Consider the following 20,202-nt stretch of genomic DNA (forward strand, 5'->3'; position numbering starts at 1 on the left):
ACTGTGCCCGGTACTCCAGATATCTTCAGTTACATGATGTAGCTCTCAGCTCTACTGTATAACTGAAACGTAACCTCCCTACCTTTCTATTCAATTCCCCTTGCAGTAAAAAATATTGTTCTGTTTCTTAATTACTTGATCTGCCAATATATTACCCTTTGAAGAACTGTGAACTCAGATCCTTCCACATCTCAGAATTGTGTAACCACTCACCATTTTGATAAAAAGCTTCTTTTTAAAAATTTTTTCTTGCCAAAATAGGCAATTTCCCACATTATAACCCATTTGCCTGATCCTAGTGCACTCTCCTAAGCCATCTATATCCCTTTTGCTACTGTTTGGCCTCCCTCATTCTACCCACTAGACCAGGGGCAGAATTTTACTGCCAGTGTTCTAACTTGCTTCAAACCCTCTTCACCCATAATATCTGTGCTTGCTGCCCTGCATGGCTTCCAGTTAAACAATTCTCACCTTTGTTTTCAATTCCCTTCATGCTTCACCCCTCACTCTCTCTCTGTAACCATCTGGAGCCCTCTGGTTACTTCCATTCCTGCTGAGTTTCTGAGATTTCTCTACTACTTCAGTTCTGGCTGCATGACCATTTCTGAATTTAATTACTCCGCTATTGGCAGCCATTCTTTCAGCTACAAAAGCCTAACACTTTGGAATTCCCTCCTTAAATCTCTTTGCATCTCTACTTTTCTTTCTTCCTTGAAACCTGCAGCTTTGGCCAAGATTTTGAATTCTCTCTCTTAACATTTTCTTACACTAAATATGTGACATAAATAAAAGTTGTTGGTCATGCTGTGGAAAAACTAAGAATTTTTCAGGTGTAAGAATGCTGATCACTTTGGGTTAGCATAACACTTTACAGTGCCAGCAACCCGGGTTCAAATCTGGCCACTGCCTGTAAGGAGTTTGTACATTCTCCACGTGACTGCGTGGGTTTCCACCGGGTGCTCTGGTTTCCTCGCACATTCCAAAGACGTACGGGTTAGGAAGTTGTGGGCATGCTATGTTGGCGCTGGAAGCGTGGCGACACTTATGGGCTGCCCCCAGAACACTCTACGCAAAAAAAGATGCATTTTCACTGTGTGTTTCAATGTACATGTGACTAATAAAGATATCTTATTGATAAATATTTGAAAGATTGAGGAATTGAGGATGAGTGGGATTTGGCACAGAAGAAGAGTTGAGGCCAGTGTAGATTAGCATGATCATACTGAATGGCAGCCTACTCCTGCTCCTATTTTCTTCTATTCCTGTGTTCTGTAGACAGATGCTGAGTTACTAATACCGCTGCTGCCAATGTGCCTGAGGCCAGTTAACTTAGCACCAACTGGAGAGAGTCTCACATGTCTATGATCTGTAATGACTCATAATCAGAGCAGATGAAGCATTTTGCCACTAAACCACTGGGAATCTGCAGCCGACTGAACCACAGAACTTTAGTGAGTTCCTTACTTAGTTTCTATTTCCAAACACTGTACAAAAGTAGCAAAAAAAAGTACAATAGTTCTTGATAATTTTAAAGCATTTATTAAAGTTATCATCTGGGATAGAGCAGGAGGACACTTGCCTCCAAGTCAAATGTCAAGTGTTCGATTCGCACTCTACCACCTTGCACACTTAATCTAGGCTGATAGTTCAGTGCAGTACTGAAAAATATTGCACTATTAGAGCTGTTGATTTTTGGACAAGTCTTTGAAATGGGGATCTTCATCAATCCTCAGGTGGATGTGAAAGATCCCCTGGTACCTGCGAAGAAGAGCAATGAATTTTCTTCATGTGATTCCCTGCATTTGTACTCCAGCCTATCTCCCCAATACAGATTATTTGGTCATAGGCATTTTGTAGTTTATGGGAGTTTGCAGTGTGCACACTGGTTGCCATGTTTCCTACAGGACACCAGTGAACACACTTCAGGAGAAGTCAGTTGGGATATGCTGAGGTCATGACGGAACCTCCATATTTGTTTCCCTTTATTGGCTGTCAATATTTCCTTGTATCTATATTGTTATGGCTTTTCTCAAAAAATTAAATTCAAATTTTATTTGATATTTTGGTAGAAACTTTATACTACTGTAAAACATTATAATTATTCAATAATTGAATATGTATATTTTTTTCAGTGCCCATTTCACATAGTTAAATATTTCAGTTCTAATTGTAAAATTCATCAGTTAAGTGGATGGAAAATTTCCAGCTGCCAGAACTGAACTATGTGCAGAGAGGGCCTTCAACAGATAGTCTTCTCAGTCCCTTCTCATCCTCTGAAGAAATCATTGGCTTCTAATTTGGATCTCCCTCTAGTGGCTCAAATGAAAGCAGGAGCATCCTTTTTGAAAAATCAAATGCATAAGCTTACAGCTTAATGACATGCTGATCATGCACCTCCAAATAAATAAATTCTTTAATGTCCAATCTGGGAGTGGAAAATACCCATTACTCATGTGCTGCACTTTGTCTGTGTGCTTGGTACGTAATGTATGTATATAAGGGATCATGATCAAGAGTTTACCAATCAGTTCTTGAGAGCTTTCTCCCATTTGGTTTGGTTCGGGCTGATCTGTAGCTCAGCTACAAAATTTACCAATAAGAACAGATTCAGGCTGATTGTGAAGGCCTATAATCCAGCATTTTGATTTTTATGTTAGTTTAGGAGTGTTATAATGAGCATAATTGATCATATATCCTTCCACTTGTGTATTAACTAATTTTGTAAATCTGATTTTAATGGATCTGAAAACTACTCACCAGTTTGTCGATGGAGGTATAGGAATGTGGACAAAACTATATCATGGCATTATACAGACTCTTTTATTACAATTTTTGCATGATTAGAGCCATCTTTATTGGTCGTTTAAAAAGTAGGTATCACAGGCAGTAGCCTCTGGAATTTATGCAGAGATATGTTTAATGAGCCCTAATGAATGTATTGAAAATGTAGAACTCATGGTCACAGGGAATAGCTGAAATAAATAAGATACATTTAAGAGGAAGCTAGAAAACCATATGAGGGAGAAAGGAATAGAGTTATGCTTTCACATTCAGATGCTTTTCTGTTTTTTCTTATTTCTGAAATGCTTAAGTAATGATATACATATATATACTTATAAGATTGCAGTATTGTAACAAAACTATCCAACTCTAGCTTTTAATTGTATTCAGAAATTCAGCAGCTATCAGCAATAATTATAAGAGGAACTCAGTAGGCCAGGCAGCATCTGTGGAGAAATGCAGGCGGTCAACGTTTTGGGTCAGGACCCTTCTTTAGGACTCCCTCACTGGGCCTGATACCTTCCCTGGACCAATTTGTAGCCAACTGTCAGCGTGACATCAGCTATCTTGACTTTTCTGCCTCCTTCACCTACTCCAACCTTACCCCTCCTGAACGCTCTGCTCTCCACTCCCTCCGCACTAACCCTGACAGTGTCATCATTCAGTACCGAAGAAGGGTCCTGACCCGAAATGTTGATCACCTGCTTTTCTCCGCGGATGCTACCTGTCCTGCTGAGTTCCTCCAGTATCATCGTGTTTTTCATCTAGATTCCAGCATCTGCATTCCTTTGTTTCTCTAGCTATAATTATATTTGCAGCTTGCTTCTTCGGTAATTATTGGAATGAATTTATTTCAAGGAGATTCACTATCTATCAATAGATAACATAAAAAGAATACTCCTTTTTAGGCTGAGCTGAAGTAATGGCAGAGTCATGTGAAGTTTCAGAGATGGCCTTGGTGACAGCATGGGTATGTGATGTGAAGCTCATGTCAGGGTCAAGTAAGACACAAAGGCTATGAGCTGTCTGGTTCAGCTTCAGTCAGAGGAAGTGGGGGAGTGGAGTTTGAGACATTGGCCTTCTCATTATTTATGGTACTTTTTGTGGAACCAAATATGCAGGTGTTGAGGGCGACCTGCCCTGTTAACCTCGTGTTCATTCAGACCCAGCTACCAAAGATAACTTTTGCCCCAAAATATTCAGATGTGACCCCCTTCATCAGCTTCATGTAGAAATAACATTGCCTATCTTATCTCATTACAGATGCTGCCACCTGCCACATATCGCCCTCAGAAATACCTACAGTATTTGAAATATAACTGTTTTTAAAGCTGTCAGGTTTGATCATGCAATTAAAAGCTCTTACTGCAAGACATCTTATCATTATACCGTAATTATAGGAACTATTAAAGAGTAGAGGTTCTCATTATGAACTGCCACATAGGCAACCTTTTATCTGATAAGAAATGCTGATAAATCCCAGAATTTAAATGAAACGCGAGATTTTTTTTAATTATCATGATCGGGTGTCATAAAGGAATGTAATGGTGTGATTTATGAAAACGTTTGGTCCTGTTTTATATCATTTGGCAGCAGCACCAATTGAAATGTGAGTGCCTTTCCGGAGCTGGTGGCTGCAGCTTGCACTGACAGTTTAGGACTGGTATAGCACTAAAGCTCCAGAAAAGGGTAATTCTATATATCTTTAAGCTTCAGAAAAATTACATTTATATGAGTAAATATAGTTTGAAAAACCTATTGAAATGTATATTTTAATAAGAAGCAGGATATTTCTGATATACAAACATAACTCCTAAGGAATGTGCATGTTTTTGAGTTGATCAAGATGAGTTAAGTGGTGCTACAAATTACAAGTTCACGTTGCAATCATCTGCATTAAGCATTCGGGAACTGATTTATTCTATTTTATTCATTTGTGGAAAGTGGGCTTTGCTGGCATTTGTTTTTCAATCCTTGCTGCTTTGGGAAAATAGTGATGGGCTTTCGTAGACCACAGTGAGCAAGATTGTGGTCGTAGGGACAGCTGTGCAGAGCATACATCAAAGGGTGGAGCGCTCTCCAATCCTCTGTTGATCAGAGGGATAATTACTGAAGAGCAGCAGAAAATTTGTGATGCACCAACAGCTCTTCCATGTTCACTGAGCAGAACTGCAGAGCCCAGCTTGACCAAGGCTGGGTCAACGCTGCAACTTTCTATCCTCGCAGTGATAGAAAGCCCGACCCTGTGAAGCATCTAACTCTCCCATTAGTTAGTCTGTTGATGCATTGATCACAGATGGCAGACACGGGGATCACACAGAGTCTGCCACTTTAAACACAATGACAGATTGCTTAGTCTTGGGCTTGCTATGCCTCACTAATGTGGTCTCCAGCAGTGAAATGTGGCTTGACAGGAAGAGGGTCAATGGGAAAAGAGAATGCGGATGTGAGGACTGAACTTAAAGTGCCTCCATTTCCCATCCTTTGTACCAATCCCACTACTCTTCCTGTCTCCAGCATTCCCAGACAACATCCAACACGTTGCCTCAGCTCCTGTCAGCATCCTTGGCCAGCTCCTTTATAGAGGTTGTCGGCCAAGAGCATCTCAGCAGACAGCTAGGATCTAAAACCTGTCTCCATCTCTACCTTAGCTCAAGCCCACAGGAGGTGTAGCACGTTGGAATAGGAGGTAAAACCGAGCAAGGGGCATGCTCATGACTTTATGGGAGTTTTTATGGTGTGATGTTTCTGTTGCGTAGTTAAAACAGATTAAGATTACTGCCTACACTACTGTCCCATTTTGCTCTTTCTTGTTTTCCGGATGGAAAATATGCCTTTCAAGCTGGTAAGAGCAGGAATCAGTGGTTAATGACGATTGGTCAAGGCATCGACACTTTAAAATGAGCCAGTCAGACTACATTGTCCCCATACTCTCCCCTTCAGCTCCTCTCCCTCCCCCACCTCCTCCTTCTGCCCTCCTTTCTTCTTGTTCCCTCACCCTTCTCCAATGTCTCTTCCTTTTCCTTCCTTCCTCCTCCTCCTCTCTCTCCTTTTCTCTCTTCTCCTCTTGCTCCCCCTCTGCTGCCTCTCCCAATTCTTCCTCCTCCTCCAAATTGCCCAAACAGGAAATGGCTTTGCTCTTTCATCCTCCTGCAAGCCCAGTCTTTGCTGCTATACATTGAGATGCAGAGTGCAGCCTGTCACAGCCAGTTAAGGAGACACTTCACAGTTCTCAACAAAGATATAGTCCATGAAGAATTAAAGAAGCTCTAAGAAGGATCACAATGGCCTAGTGTCACACAGCACAGAAATAGGCCCTTCAGCTCATTGAGTCCCCACTGACCACCAAGCACCCATTAACAATAAACCTACACTACCCCCATTTTATCCCTACATTTTTGTCAGCTCTCCTACACATAATAGGGGCAATTTGCATTGACCAATCAACCTATCAAAACTTGCATTTTTGGGAAGGAACCGGTGCACCCAGGGGAAACCTGCGCAGTAATGGGGAGGATGTGCAAACTCCATACAAACAGCATTGGAGATAAGGATTTCAATGGGGTCGCTAGAGTTATGAGGCAGCACCTCCACTAGCTGTGCCAATGTGCCACACAAAATCTATCCATGGTGATCTATCCGCAGCTAACTAAAGAAGTCAGGGACAGTGTCAAAGTGAAAGGAAAATCATACAATGTTGCGAGGAGTAGAAGATTGGGAACATTATTTAAAATGAACTGAGGATAATTTAAAAAATGGTCAGCATAAACTAGCAAGAAATATAAAAATCTACAGGGATATAAAAGAGGAGAGATTAGCTCAGGTAAACATTGTTCCCTTAGGGGTTGAGACTGGAAAATTAATTTTTGGAAATAAATAAATGTCAGCAACTCCGAGCAAATGTTTTGTACTGGTCTTCTTGCCGGAGGACTTTTAAAGCATACTAATTATTGTAGAAAATCCAAACAATCATATCTACGGAGAAAAGGTATAGGGCAACCGAAGGGACCAAAGGCTGACATAGGAAGTGGATAGAGACACAGTCAGTACATCGTTTTTGATCTTGCAAAATTCTCTGGATTCTGGAAAGGCCCCAGTGAACTGAAAAACCACAAATGTAACATACTGATTCAAGAAAGAAGGAAACAGAAAGCAGGAAATTATCCTGACATTTGTCATTATGAAAATGTTGGAATCCATTACGATAGAAGTTGTTGCAGGACATTTAGAAAATCATAAAATAATCAAACAGGGTCAAAATTGTTTTATGAAAGGGAAATTGTGTTTGACAAATTTATTGGCATTCTTTGAGGACATAACAAGCAGGGTGGATAAAAGGGGGCCAGTTGATGTAGTGTATTTGGATTTTCAGAAGACATTTGATAAGGTGTCACATAAAAAGTTACTGCACAATATGAGAACACATGGCATTAGGGGTAATATATTAGTGTGGATAGAGGATTGGCTATGTAATACAAAACAGAGAGTGGGAATAAGTGGGTCATTTTCAGGTTGGCAATCAGTGGGATGCCAAACAAATCAGTGCTGGGACCTCAATTACTAACAAGCTATATTAAAGGATTAGATGTGTTACAGCCAGTTTGATGCTGGTACAAAGACAGGTGGGAAAACTTGTGAGGAGGATGCAAAAGGAAATAGACAGGTTAAGTGAGTTGGCAAAAATTTGGTATAATATGGGAAATTTGTAAGGTTATCTACTGTTGTGGGAAGTATATAAAAGCAAATTATTGTTTAAATGGCTACAGAATGTTGCTGAACTGAGGGATCTGGGTGTCCTTGCACATGAAATGAAGATTATTAGCTTGTACATGAAATGAAGCATATTAACATGCAGGTAACAGCAAGTAATTAGGAAGACAAATGGAATGATTAGTGAAAAGGGAATGGAGTATAAAAGTAGGATAGTCTTGCTTTAAGTGGTGAAACCACACCTGGAATACTTTGTACAGCTTTGCTTGAAGGGGAACCTGTTTGGAATGGAAGCAATGCAGAGTAGGTTCCCTAGGATGAAGGGGTTGTCTGATCAGAAAAGGTTAAGCAGGTTGGGCCTATACTCAGAGAGTTTTGAAGAATGAGAGGTGACATTGAAACTTATGATTCTGAGAAGGCAGGGTAAGTCAAATGCCAGGAAGAAGTTTCCCATCACAGTGGAATCTAAAATTAGTGGCATAGTTTCAGATTAAGGGATCTTCCATTTAAGATAAGAGGTGTGGTGGAATCTTTGAATGTAGACATGTTTTTGGTCTACAGGGCAGCTAATGGGAACAGGCAGCAGTGGGAGCTGAGGCTAAGATTAGATCAACCATGGACATTAAATAGTGGAGCAGGCCTGAGGGAACCTATGGCCTATTCCAGCTCCTATTTCTTTTGCTCTTATGTGCTTAGTCTAGGCACCCTGGCTGGTGCGTACTAATGGGTTCCTCCAGATGTTAAGGCACCTGAAATGTATCTTCACCTCGCTGGTATCTTGTTCTGTTGTACATATAATTGTCAGATGTTTTGGGGCTTGAACAGTTGAGTTTCTGATAGATGTTATCACCTCAGTTAGAAGTAGTGAGTGTGGACTCGATGGAGAAAGAGCCTGTTACTACGTTGTATAACTTATGAATCGATGACTTTTGATGGCTTTCATTTCTCAAACCCAGGCTAAAATTCCCATCATCATTATTGCTAAGCCTAGAACATAGAACATAATGTAGAACAGTGCAGCACAGGGATAGGCCCTTCAGCCCACCATGTCTGTGCTGAACACAATGCCGAATTAAACCAATTCTCTTCTGCCTGCACATGATCCATATTCCTCCATTCCCTGCATATTCATGTGTCTGTCTAATAGCCTCTTAAGTGCCTCTGTTGTATCTTCTTCCACCGCTGCCCGTTCCAGGCACCTATCACTCTCTATGTAAAATACTTGTCCCGTACGTCTCCTTTAAACTTTTCCCCTCTCACCTTAAATACATGTCCCCTGGTACTTGACGTTTCCATCCTGGGAAAAAGATTATGACTGTCTGCCCTTTCTGTGCCCCTCATAATCATATAAACTTCTATCAGGTCTCCCCTCAGCCTCCAGTGTTTCAGAGAAAACAACCCAAGTTTGTCCAACCTCTCCTTATAAGCTTCTACTCTCTAATCCAGGCAGCATCCTAGTAAACCTCCTCTGCACCCTTTCCAAAGCCTCCACATCCTTCTTATAATGGGGTGACCAGAATTGCACCCAATAGTCTAAGGGCGGCCTAACCAGAGTTTTATAATGCTGCAACATGACTTCCTGATTCTTATACTCAATGCCCTGACCAATGAAGGCAAACATGCCATACGCATTCTTTGCTACCCTACCTACTTGTTCTTTTACAATATTTTTATTGAATCCATGAAAAAAAATAAAGTACATGCATCAAGAAAGAGAACAAAAATACTACTGAATACGTTGTATTAAATCATACTTAGATTACAATACTCTAAATTAATAATCATATAGAAGTTAGTTAATAAAGGAAAAAAAATTGAAATATTTTATTATATTAAAAATCTACTCCCACTACCCTATCTACTTGTGTGGCCACTTTCAGTGAGTTATGGACTTGGACCCCTAAGGTCCCTATGTTCCATGTATGTCATTTCAACTGCCCATGTTAGGTTAGGGAACATCACAATTATCACCTGAAGCAAAGATTTCTCCATAACTAATAATTAGCAATACCAAGACAAGGACACCTTTACAAATTGCCTGACAACATTCACAATTCAGGCCCTTGAGAGAAGGATTGAAGGGTTTCAAGTGCCCAGAGAACTGTTCTCCAGGAGAAAGTGCATGGGCTTTTACAATCTTCTTCTTATTTGTCAGCAGAACTATGATGAGCAGGGACAGAATATTGTATTCCATTGTATACTTGCCCATTGTAATTTCACCCTGATCACCTGCCAAATATGAGTGTGTGTATTGTAGCTATATTTAAAAGATAGGAATATATTATGCAAGCTGCTTTCTGACATCTGCACCATAACAACATTAGATCCAATGGTGGGAGAGGGAGGATTAAAAATTTAAGATGTAGAAACCTTGCGTATTCACAGGACAATTATTTGTGGAGATGTTCTTCCAATTGGATATTGATGATATATGCTTGAATAGAAATAGTAGAGGGTCAGTGGCAGGTCTTCTTGCTAGGCATAAGCCCTGGCACCATGAAAGTGATTAAAGTATTTTAAGAAACAAACTGTAAACCAGTACAAAGTACATATCATTTGACTTTTCCAAACAGAGGCCAATGCAGAATCTATTCTTGCTAAGAGGTAGAGGCTGAATTGGACAAAGTGCTTTTCTTTTTACACACACAGTTGATATATAACATGGCATACTGTTCCCAGAACAGGAAGATATTTATGAAAAAGATGGCAATGTTTTTACTGTACCACTGCCAACTGGCCATAGTAACTGTGTAAGTTCTCCGTTTTCCTTCAGCATCCATGTTACTTTTATTTTGAGGTGGTCTTTAATTGTTGGTGTTGGATGCAATTGCTGTTTAGCATCACTAAATCCTGCTACATGGCACTGGACAGCTAAGGAAAGCAAATTTAATGAAAAAGTTAAAGTTTAACCTCTGCCAACAATGCTACAGCTTGTTCATTTCCTCCTCCTACACTGTTCTCTTTGTCCCAGTGCTTACTGTAAAGCAGAGATGGATTTTCTACCTAAGCCAAAGGTAATGTGGACCTGTCTCTTGGGATGGGCGGTAATGCTGACAATAAAACACAATCCAGTTATCCTCAGTCATTTGCTCTCCTTCCCTTTTTGCTACATTTTTTCATAGTCAGTTTATGGTTCAATATAACCTGTCACTTTTCCTTAACCAAGAAAAAAATAATGTGTTCAAATGCAAATAAAGCATATCAAGTACCCCATAAATTGCTAGTCAGATCTGCACTTGAATAAAAATGACACCAATGATAAAAGTACTTACTGCATAAGCTTGCAATATCTCGACATTGGTGCAAGAGCTTTCAGTCGTTTTAAATTTCAGAGCAGATGAAAATTATTGTGCCTACAATAGATTAGAGGAAAACACAATTCATTGGCCTCATCTGGGATACTATATCCTTTCTTTACCTAATTAAGAACTTCATAATGGAGTGGAACTGAGAATAGAATAAGTTAGACAGTGACTTCTTCCCCATCTGAGAAAATACGTTTTCCCCTTTTAAACATATAATTGCTGTTGTAGTATGCAAAAAAATTCAAAGCAGACTTAGTCCATTGGTGCTGTAAGATACTGCAGGTGTGGATTCATCTACTATGTGATGTTTCAGGGAGTGGAGGTTTGCACAGACTGCTTCTGAAAACCTGCCTCAATAGGGTGAAACATCTTTCATGTGTTTTCCTGACCTATGTGAACAGATCATAAATCCCCCTCTCACCTTAACCTGAGCAAACATAAAACCATAGAACCATACAGCACAAAACAGGCCCTTCGGCCCACCGTGTCGTGCCGTCCATCAGACCACCCTCACACTACCTAACCCCTTCCTCCCGCATATCCCTCTATCTCACGTTCCTCCATATGCCTATCCAACAAGCTCTTGAACCTGTTCAATGTATCTGCCTCCACCACCACCCCAGGCAGTGCATTCCATGCACCAATCTCTCTTTGGGTGAAAAACCTCCCTCTGACATCTTCCCTGAACCTCCCACCCATAACCTTAAAGCCATGACCTCTCGTCTTGAGCATTGGTGCCCTGGGAAGGAGGCACTGACTGTCTACTCTATCTATTCCTCTCAATATTTTATATACCTCTATCATGTCTCCTCTCATCCTCCTCCTTTCCAGTGAATAAAGCCCTAGCACCTTAAGCCTCTCCTCATATTCAGTACTCTCCAATCCAGGCAGCATCCTGGTAAATCTCCTCTGCACCCTCTCCAACGCCTCCACATCCTTCCTATAATGAGGCGGCCAGAACTGAACACAGTACTCTAAGTGTGGCCTAACTAGAGTTTTGTAAAGCTGCATCATAACCTCACGGCTCTTAAACTCAATCCCACGATTTATGAAAGCCAACATCCCATTGGCCTTCTTAACTGCTCTTTCCACCTGTGAGGCAACTTTCAATGAACTGTGAATATGAACCCCCAGATCCCTCTGCTCCTCCACACTGCCAAGTACCTTGCCGTTTACCCTGTACTCTGCCCTGGAGTTTGTCCTTCCAAAGTGTACTACCTCACACTTCTCCGGATTGAACTCCATCTGCCACTTGTCAGCCCAGCTCTGCATCCTATCAATATCCCTCTGTAAGCTCCGACAGCCCTCCACACTATCCACAACACCGCCTATCTTAGTGTCGTCCGCAAACTTACTAACCCAGCCCTCCACCCCCTCATCTAAGTCATCTATAAATATCACAAAAAGTAGAGGTCCCAGAACCGATCCCTGCGGGACACCACTAGTCACTGCCTTCCAATCCGAGGGCACTCCTTCCACCACAACCCTCTGCTTTCTACATGCAAGCCAATTCCTAATCCACACAGCCAAGCTTCCTTGGATCCCTCGGCCTCTGACCTTCTGAAGAAGCCTACCATGAGGAACCTTATCAAACGCCTTACTAAAATCCATGTAAACCACATCCACCACACTGCCCTCATCAATCTTCCTGGTCATCTCCTCAAAGAACTCTAACAGGCTTGTGAGGCAAGATCTTCCCTTCACAAAGCCATGTTGGCTGTCCCTAATCAGTCCATGATTCTCAAGGTGTTCATAAATCCTATCCCTTAGAATCCTTTCTAACAGCTTACCCACCACAGACGTGAGACTCACCAGTCTATAATTCCCTGGCCTATCCCTATTACCTTTTTTGAACAAGGAGACCACATTTGCAACCCTCCAATCCTCCGGCACCACCCCCGTAGACAACGAGGGCTCAAAGATCCTTACCAGCGGTTCAGCAATCTCCTCCCTAGCCTCTCGAAGCAGCCTGGGGAAAATCCCGTCAGGCCCCGGAGATTTATCTGTCTTAATATTATTTAACAACTTCAACACATCCTCTCTCTTGATATCAACAACCTCGAGAACATTACCCCTACCAGAACTCCCTTTCGCATCATCAAGACCCCTCTCCCTGGTGAATACCGAAGAGAAGTACTCATTGAGAACTTCTCCCACTTCTGCCGCCTCCAGGCAAATTCTCCCACCTTTGTCCTTAATCGGACCTACCTTCACCCTAGCCATCCTCCTACCCTTCACGTACTTGAAAAAGGCCTTGGGATTTTCCTTAACCCTACTAGCCAAAGCCTTTTCATGTCCCCTTCTAGCTTTCCTCAGCCCTTTCTTAAGTTCCTTCCTCGTTACCCTATATTCCTCACGGGCCCTGTCTGAACCTTGCTGCTTATACCTCACGTATGCTACCTTCTTCTCCCTAACAAGTCGTTCCACCTTTCTCGTCACCCACGGTTCCTTCACCCTGCCATTCCTTCTCTGCCTCACCGGGACATATTTATCCCTAACATCCTGCATAAGATCCCTGAATATCGACCACATCCCCATGGTACATTTTCCTTCAAAAAGGACATCCCAATTTACACTCCCAAGTTCTCTCCTTATAGCCTTGTAGTTAGCCCTTCCTCAATTGAAAAACCTCTTGTCCTCTCTGCACCTGTCCCTGTCCATGACAATTTTAAAGGTTATGGAGCAATGGTCACTGTCCCCCAAATGCTCACCCACCAATAGATCCTTCACCTGTCCCGGTTCATTTCCTAAAACTAGATCTAACATGGCATTCCCTCTAGTCGGCCTGTCAACATCTTCTTGGATTCATATTGGATTGCATGGCGTTTACTTCTTGTGCCTGGTATGTTGGTAAAAATCTTTCCCTCACACCAGCTTTCTTAAAGATTATTTTCAGTTTAGTACAATTTCAAATCATAGGCCCTTAGATGCCAGGCATTCTTACCACTGGGGCTGGATTACAATCCTCCAAATTCATGTCATTTACATCTATGAAACTGGTAAAGAGTAGACAATGTCATTCTGTCTACTTGTACTGGATTCAAGCCTTAAGGTTGAAAACAGAGGTAGACTGATAAATGGAAGGACCTTCCATTTATGTGATACATTACTGGATCCTTAAGAAGTCATAGTACTTTATAACTAATTTACTTTGTTTGAAGTGCAGTCCTTTGCCTTTTGTGAAAAAGCACAGCAGACACTTTGGGGGCAGGAAAGGAAATTGAGTGGGTAAGTAATTAATTAGTCTGTGATGGTGTTAGTTGATGCAGGAAGGGTTACCAAGCCTTGGAATATGCTCAGTCTCACATTCAGTAGTTGTGTATGATTCTTCCGACTAGCGCAACAAGATGACACAACCTTGGTTTAAATTCTCATCCAAGATGGAAGGGAAGTGTGTGACCCTCTAACTTTATCTAACAACCTTTTCTCACAACTTCTCAATCAAATTCAGTAACAAATCCCAGAGACGTATAGCAACTAGCAAAGTATCTGTTGCGTACAACTGTTATTAGTAATTTTATTTTGGATAGAAGAAATCAAAATTAATTATTAAGCTAGCATAGAACAATTATGCTTGGCAAGATGGCTTCATACAGCCCAGGTCTGTAACTGTCACTTCTACCAAGAGTGGGAAACAGTTCACTCAGTACTGGTGCCTTACAGAATGAAGACAGCATAGAGGCAAAGTTTCAATTTTGAAGCTCAGTTTCATGTAGGTCTCAAATGAATAACAGTCTCTGACAATGCTGGGTTGAAAAGTGTTCCAAACACATGGTGCAAAAGAAAAGTTCTGTTTTTATTAACATTACACTGTAGGCTAATTGATTAAAGATACAGCTAAACCCAGCTCAGACAGGATACACTGTGGGTGGTTTAGGTGTGGAGCAATAGAAGGATTGTCTCCACCTGTTCTAAACACTCCTGTGATAGCTTTGAAGTGATTTCCTAGGCAGCTTTGATAATATTGGGTAAACCTAAGATTTTGCTCAAATAAGTCTTACTTCAGTTTTTATCCTGAATTTAGCATAATAATTTCTACAATATTTGCTTGTAAAGATTGATCCTGATCTTTATGCTTTTTCATTAGTAATGTTTGTTTCTGCATTGGCTGACTAGTAACTACCTGTTATTTAATTAAATGAAATTAAGATTAATTTTAATCATCCTATGTGAGTGTGTGTTAAAAAGTCACAATTAGCCTGTATTATGAAAGTAAGAAGTAACTTTAATTGGCATTTAACCTGATACTTAACAATGTCATGAGTATAATAGGAACAAGGATGGGATTGGCCAATTGAAAAGCTGCAGGAGAGAGCACAATGGACTAACTTGATGAAAGCAGAGAATACTGGAAATACTCAGCAATGACTTGATGAAAGTTGACCTCTGTGCAAAAGTAAGAGGGGAAATATTCCAGGTCTGAGCCACTAATTATGATGGAGAAATAGCTTATTTAAAAATGCTGGGTACCACTCATCAGAGATTTCAGCATAGGCTGCAGCTCTAGTTTTAATCACTTGCAGGTTGCAGTGTAAACTGATTAAGCATTGTCCAACCTAAGAAATTCATAAAATACTTTCTATTCTGCTAATTTGCTAAAAGAATTCTGAAAACAGTATAAAGTGCTTAAAATGTAAGCTGCAAAGTATATGCTGATGGGAAAAGATATTTGTATCTTGCTGTAGTTTGTCCTATGATTGCCAGGCTGCCTGTTGGTTGGGAATGACGTATACCTAGATGACAGCACTACAAAGCTATCTTATTTTCTCCCCTGGCCCCCACCAGCTATGCACACAGGCTTGAAGAAATAAAACTGCTCCTCGAGAGGTCTAGGGCCAAAGGGAGGGAAGAAAGTTCAATGATGCCTCATTTGAAAAGCTGCAGCCAAGCAAGATGCACTTTGAGGAAACAAAAGTCAAAAAATATCAGAGGAATCAACAGGATGGGGAGCTGGAAAGGATACTAGGTTTTCCAACACATCTGTGTAGGTTCACTTGGGCAATATAAGTGGTGCCAGATGATGAAGACAATCAGGGACTAAGGGCTGGAAGCTCCATTACAAAGAAAATCAGATACTGTGGAGAGATGGTTCATTACACAAAAGCTTGCAGAAAGGTGCAGCTAAATAAATGTATTTTTCCCTTTAGACATCCCCTACCATTAACACAGTCTACTCTCACCTTCTTACCGATAAGTTTCTTAGCCCTTTAAGTGTCAGAGATAAAATGGACATCTCCAAACACCACCGAAACCTGTGATTATGCTGACAGCTCACATTGCCTGCCAGAAGCAGTTCTACTCATTTTTTTAGGACATCTTACTTAATTGCAAGATGCACCTTGTCACCATCACAGGGATGTATGCAGGACTTGGGGAAAGTGTTCACATCACTCACCAATTTAGCTGTGGAGCAATAGAAGAATTATTTCCACCTGTACCAAGTAACCCAGTAAATCTGAAGAGCTTTCCTAGGCAGCTCATTAACAAGGAATATGTTAGATGATGATGAGTGGAACTTCTTTACCATTTTAAAAAAAACATTATTTCAATAAGAACCTTTGTCTGAATTTAGTACAATTAATCCTATCCTTATATAATGTTTTCTCCTTCCAAGAAAAGTTTAGTTTATAATCAACTCCTGAAAACCGCAACTAGAAAAGGAGCTCTAGTACTAGAAACCTTTCATGTGTAAGAAGGTAGTTTTCAATGCCACATAGATTCTGTCAAATGGCTGGGTGGGACATTAAATGACATAAGTATGTGAATACTGTGAACTGTTTAGCATTGTTATTGATAGCTTCTAATGCTTTCTTAAAGTGTTGTGATGTCCTTAAACTCACTGTGGGAATGTCACCTATATATGGTGACCTCTTCTCTCTTGCTACTGACTCCCTGTTCCATCTCTTATACATCAAGCTGCCTGAGCAGTCAATGACACTGAACAATACTTATAGACAACTAACCAGGTGATATTTTAATTAATGTTTTAACTGTGCAAAATAAAATTAGATCATACATGTCATTATGATGAAGCTGAAATATTCCGAATGAGCTTTATAAAAAAAATTAAAACATTATGTTGAATCCATTTTGATTTGAAATATTTATCTATGAATTTCACATTCCTCATACATACGTATAGTTAGTTTTTTTTAGAGCCAAAATGTTAGCTAAGCTGTAATTGTGGCTTAGTAAACCATTTTAACATCAACAGAAGCTTATGCCAGAAGAAGGTCAATGTTGAAGCTCTGAAGGATCCCACAAAGCGTTCAGTTTTGCAAATACACCACAGTCTCTTTTGGGGATATATATAGTGCCTTTATTTTTTTCGAAGACATTATAAATTGGCGAAAAGAATAAGATGAATGAGTTGTTTTACTTTGGGATTGTTCAAGGATATTGTTGACACTTAGTTGGCAGGTTGTCGGTGAGTTTATCGCACCAAAAGTGATTTTCATGGTATTTTACTGTGATCACTTCACAGAATATCATTTGTTGAGGGCTTCAACATGTGCTGACAAGAGCACATAATACAACATGTCATGGTGGTGGGGGTCAATGGCTTTGACTATCACAAGCACAGGACAACATGATTGCCCTGACTAGCTATATTAGGAAACACAACATGTATGACCAAAAACCATACAGCAAGTATGTCAAATAATTGGACATAAACCTTTTAAAGTGAGTAATATCATGGAGAAGGAAATGTTGTGGGAGCTCAAATCAATGTTCCTGATGGAATTTGGGCCAGAAGCATTTGAAATGCTGGCAGATTTTCTTCTACCATACATATTGATTGAAGTTGTGCAGAAATGGCAATTTTGTTCAATTTAAAGCCATTAAAAATTGCTGAAGGCTATAAGTTATGGACAAGGAGGCAGAGGCAGGGTGCGGCAATTTGTGAATACATTGTTACTTCAAATAAATTTATCCTTGCATTGCAATTTTAGTACATTTGTAGAATTATGCCTCATGCAGCAGGTTTGTGTATGCACTTGTTGATGAATGAATTCAATCAAAAACATTAACCATGGAAAACATGACATTTTGAATTTACATGCAAAAGTTTTGTATCAATAAAAGTGGTATCCAAGAATGCCAGAGAATTTTGTCCACCGTAGGTGACTGGTATGATCCCAGTCAGACAGCTGTAGCAAAGTCCAAGGATCCAAATGAAATTCCAAAGAACTGGTCTGACCAGTTTTCTATCAGTTGCTACTGTTGTAATGGAGCCACTCTCCACAGTCATGTCAGTCTGGAGCAGCCAAATGTTTCTGATGCGAATTGAACAATCACATTTTGACAGCCTGCAGATACAAACCAAGAAAAGCAACAATAACAATTGGTATTGGTTTACTTTTGTCACTTATACCGAGGTACAGTGAAAAACTTGTCTTGCATACCGTTTATACAGATCAATTCATTACACTGTGCATTGAGGTAGCACAGGTGTTACGGACTCAGTGAAAGTCCCTTTAAGATAGAGAGTTTGTGTGTATGTGTGTGTGGGGCGTGCTTACGTCAATAGAAGATAAAGGACGTAATGACGTTGTTGAAGAAGTAAGAAGAAGAAGGAAGGAGAGAGAGAAGGGAGAGAGACACCAGCCTGCTTGTTTTCTCTATCGATGGATGAGAAACAATAACTGTGTTTGCCACTGAAATCCATGTATGGAAGTTGGAAGTAATCCGGTGGAGTTCACTTTGTCGCTGACCTGTAGAAAGAAACAGGTATTTGTGTGTGGACGACCACGATTCGGATGCTTTTCGGGGTGAGGAAGTCACTACCGAGTAAACACTGGAGTGTCGTTTGGGTTCCATCATGGAACATTTGGATTTCGTATGTACTCTCTCTCTGTTTTTCTACATCTACGTCTTACCTTCAGACAACGGTGGTTGTTGAAGAAGCCCTTGCTCATGTTTCACCTTATGGCTTGCGGAACTGAACTTTAAGAACCATTCCGGAACTTGGAGTTTTGGACTTTGTCACACACACACACGACGAGTTTAGTTTTGGGGTTAACGTTCGAGGTTTAACATTTTTGAATTCTAACATACTAACATTTTTACTTTTATTTTACATATTATCATAAATAGTGATTAATAAAATAGTTTTTAACACTGAATCATGCTCAGTGTGTTTCTTTTGTTGCTGGTTCGTGACACAGGGTAAAAACAATAACAGAATACAAAGTAAAATGTCACAGCTACAGGGAAGCGCATTGCAGGTAGACAATAAGGTGCAAAGTCATAACAAGGTAGATTGTGAGGTCAAGAGTCCATCTCATCCTATAAGGGAATCGTTCAATAGTCTTATCACAGTGGGATAGAAGCTGTCCTTGAGCCTGGGGGTATGTGCCCTCAGGCTCCTGTATCTTCTGCCTGATAGGAGAGGGGAGAAGAGAGAATGACCCGGGTGGATGCGGTCTTTGATTATGCTGGCTGCTTCACCAAGGCAGCGAGAGGTATAGACAGAATCCATGGAGGGGAGGCTGGTTTCTGTGATGTGCTGGGCTGTATCCACAACTCTCTGCAGTTTCTTGTGGCCCTGGGCAGAGCAGTTGCCAAACCAAGCAGTGATGCATCCTGATAGGATGCTTTCTATGGTGCATCGATAAAAGTTGGTGAGTGTCAAAAGGGACATGCCAAATTTCTTTAGCCTCCTGAGAAATTAGAGGTGCTGGTGAGCTTTCTTGGCCATGGTGTCTATGTGGTTGGAACAGGACAGGCTATTGATGATGTTCACTCCAAGGAACTTGAAGTTCTCAACCCTCTCAACCTCAGCACCATTGATGTAGACAGGTGCATGTACATCGCCACCTTTCCTGAAGTCAATGACCAGCTCTTTTGTTTTGCTGACATTGAGGGAAAGGTTGGTTGTTTTCATGACACTATATCACTAAACTCTCCATCTCCTTCCTGGACACCGAAGGTACGGAAATTCAGTCAGACTGTGAGGAACTGGAATTGCCCTAGAATTAGATCTGGCCCTTTCCTCTCTTGTTTATCTCTCACCCTCGCTTTTTCTGCCGAACTGAAGAGAGTTCAAGCCCCTCCTGCAGTCTGTATATACACAGAATGAATACACATGGAGATAGAGATCACAGTGTGTCCTTTGTTAAAGATACAATATGCTGATCCTCCTTTTTTAAAAAGAGAGAAGATTTTTTCTTTTTCAATCTTTTTATTAGTTTTCAAATTAATACAGATTAATATATAACATCAATGTTTGTACATGTAATACAAAGAGATCAGAAGAACAATCATGGCATGGATAATCATAAAGAACAATAAAGTATATTAAAAAAATTCTGTAGATCCAACAATCTCTTAGTGAATGAATATAATATAAAAGAAAGGAAAGAAAAAGATTTATTATAAAAATAAAAGAAAGAAAAAACATCCC

This window comes from Pristis pectinata, chromosome 3 (assembly GCF_009764475.1).
Source record: "Pristis pectinata isolate sPriPec2 chromosome 3, sPriPec2.1.pri, whole genome shotgun sequence".
In the NCBI taxonomy this organism is placed as follows: domain Eukaryota; kingdom Metazoa; phylum Chordata; class Chondrichthyes; order Rhinopristiformes; family Pristidae; genus Pristis; species Pristis pectinata.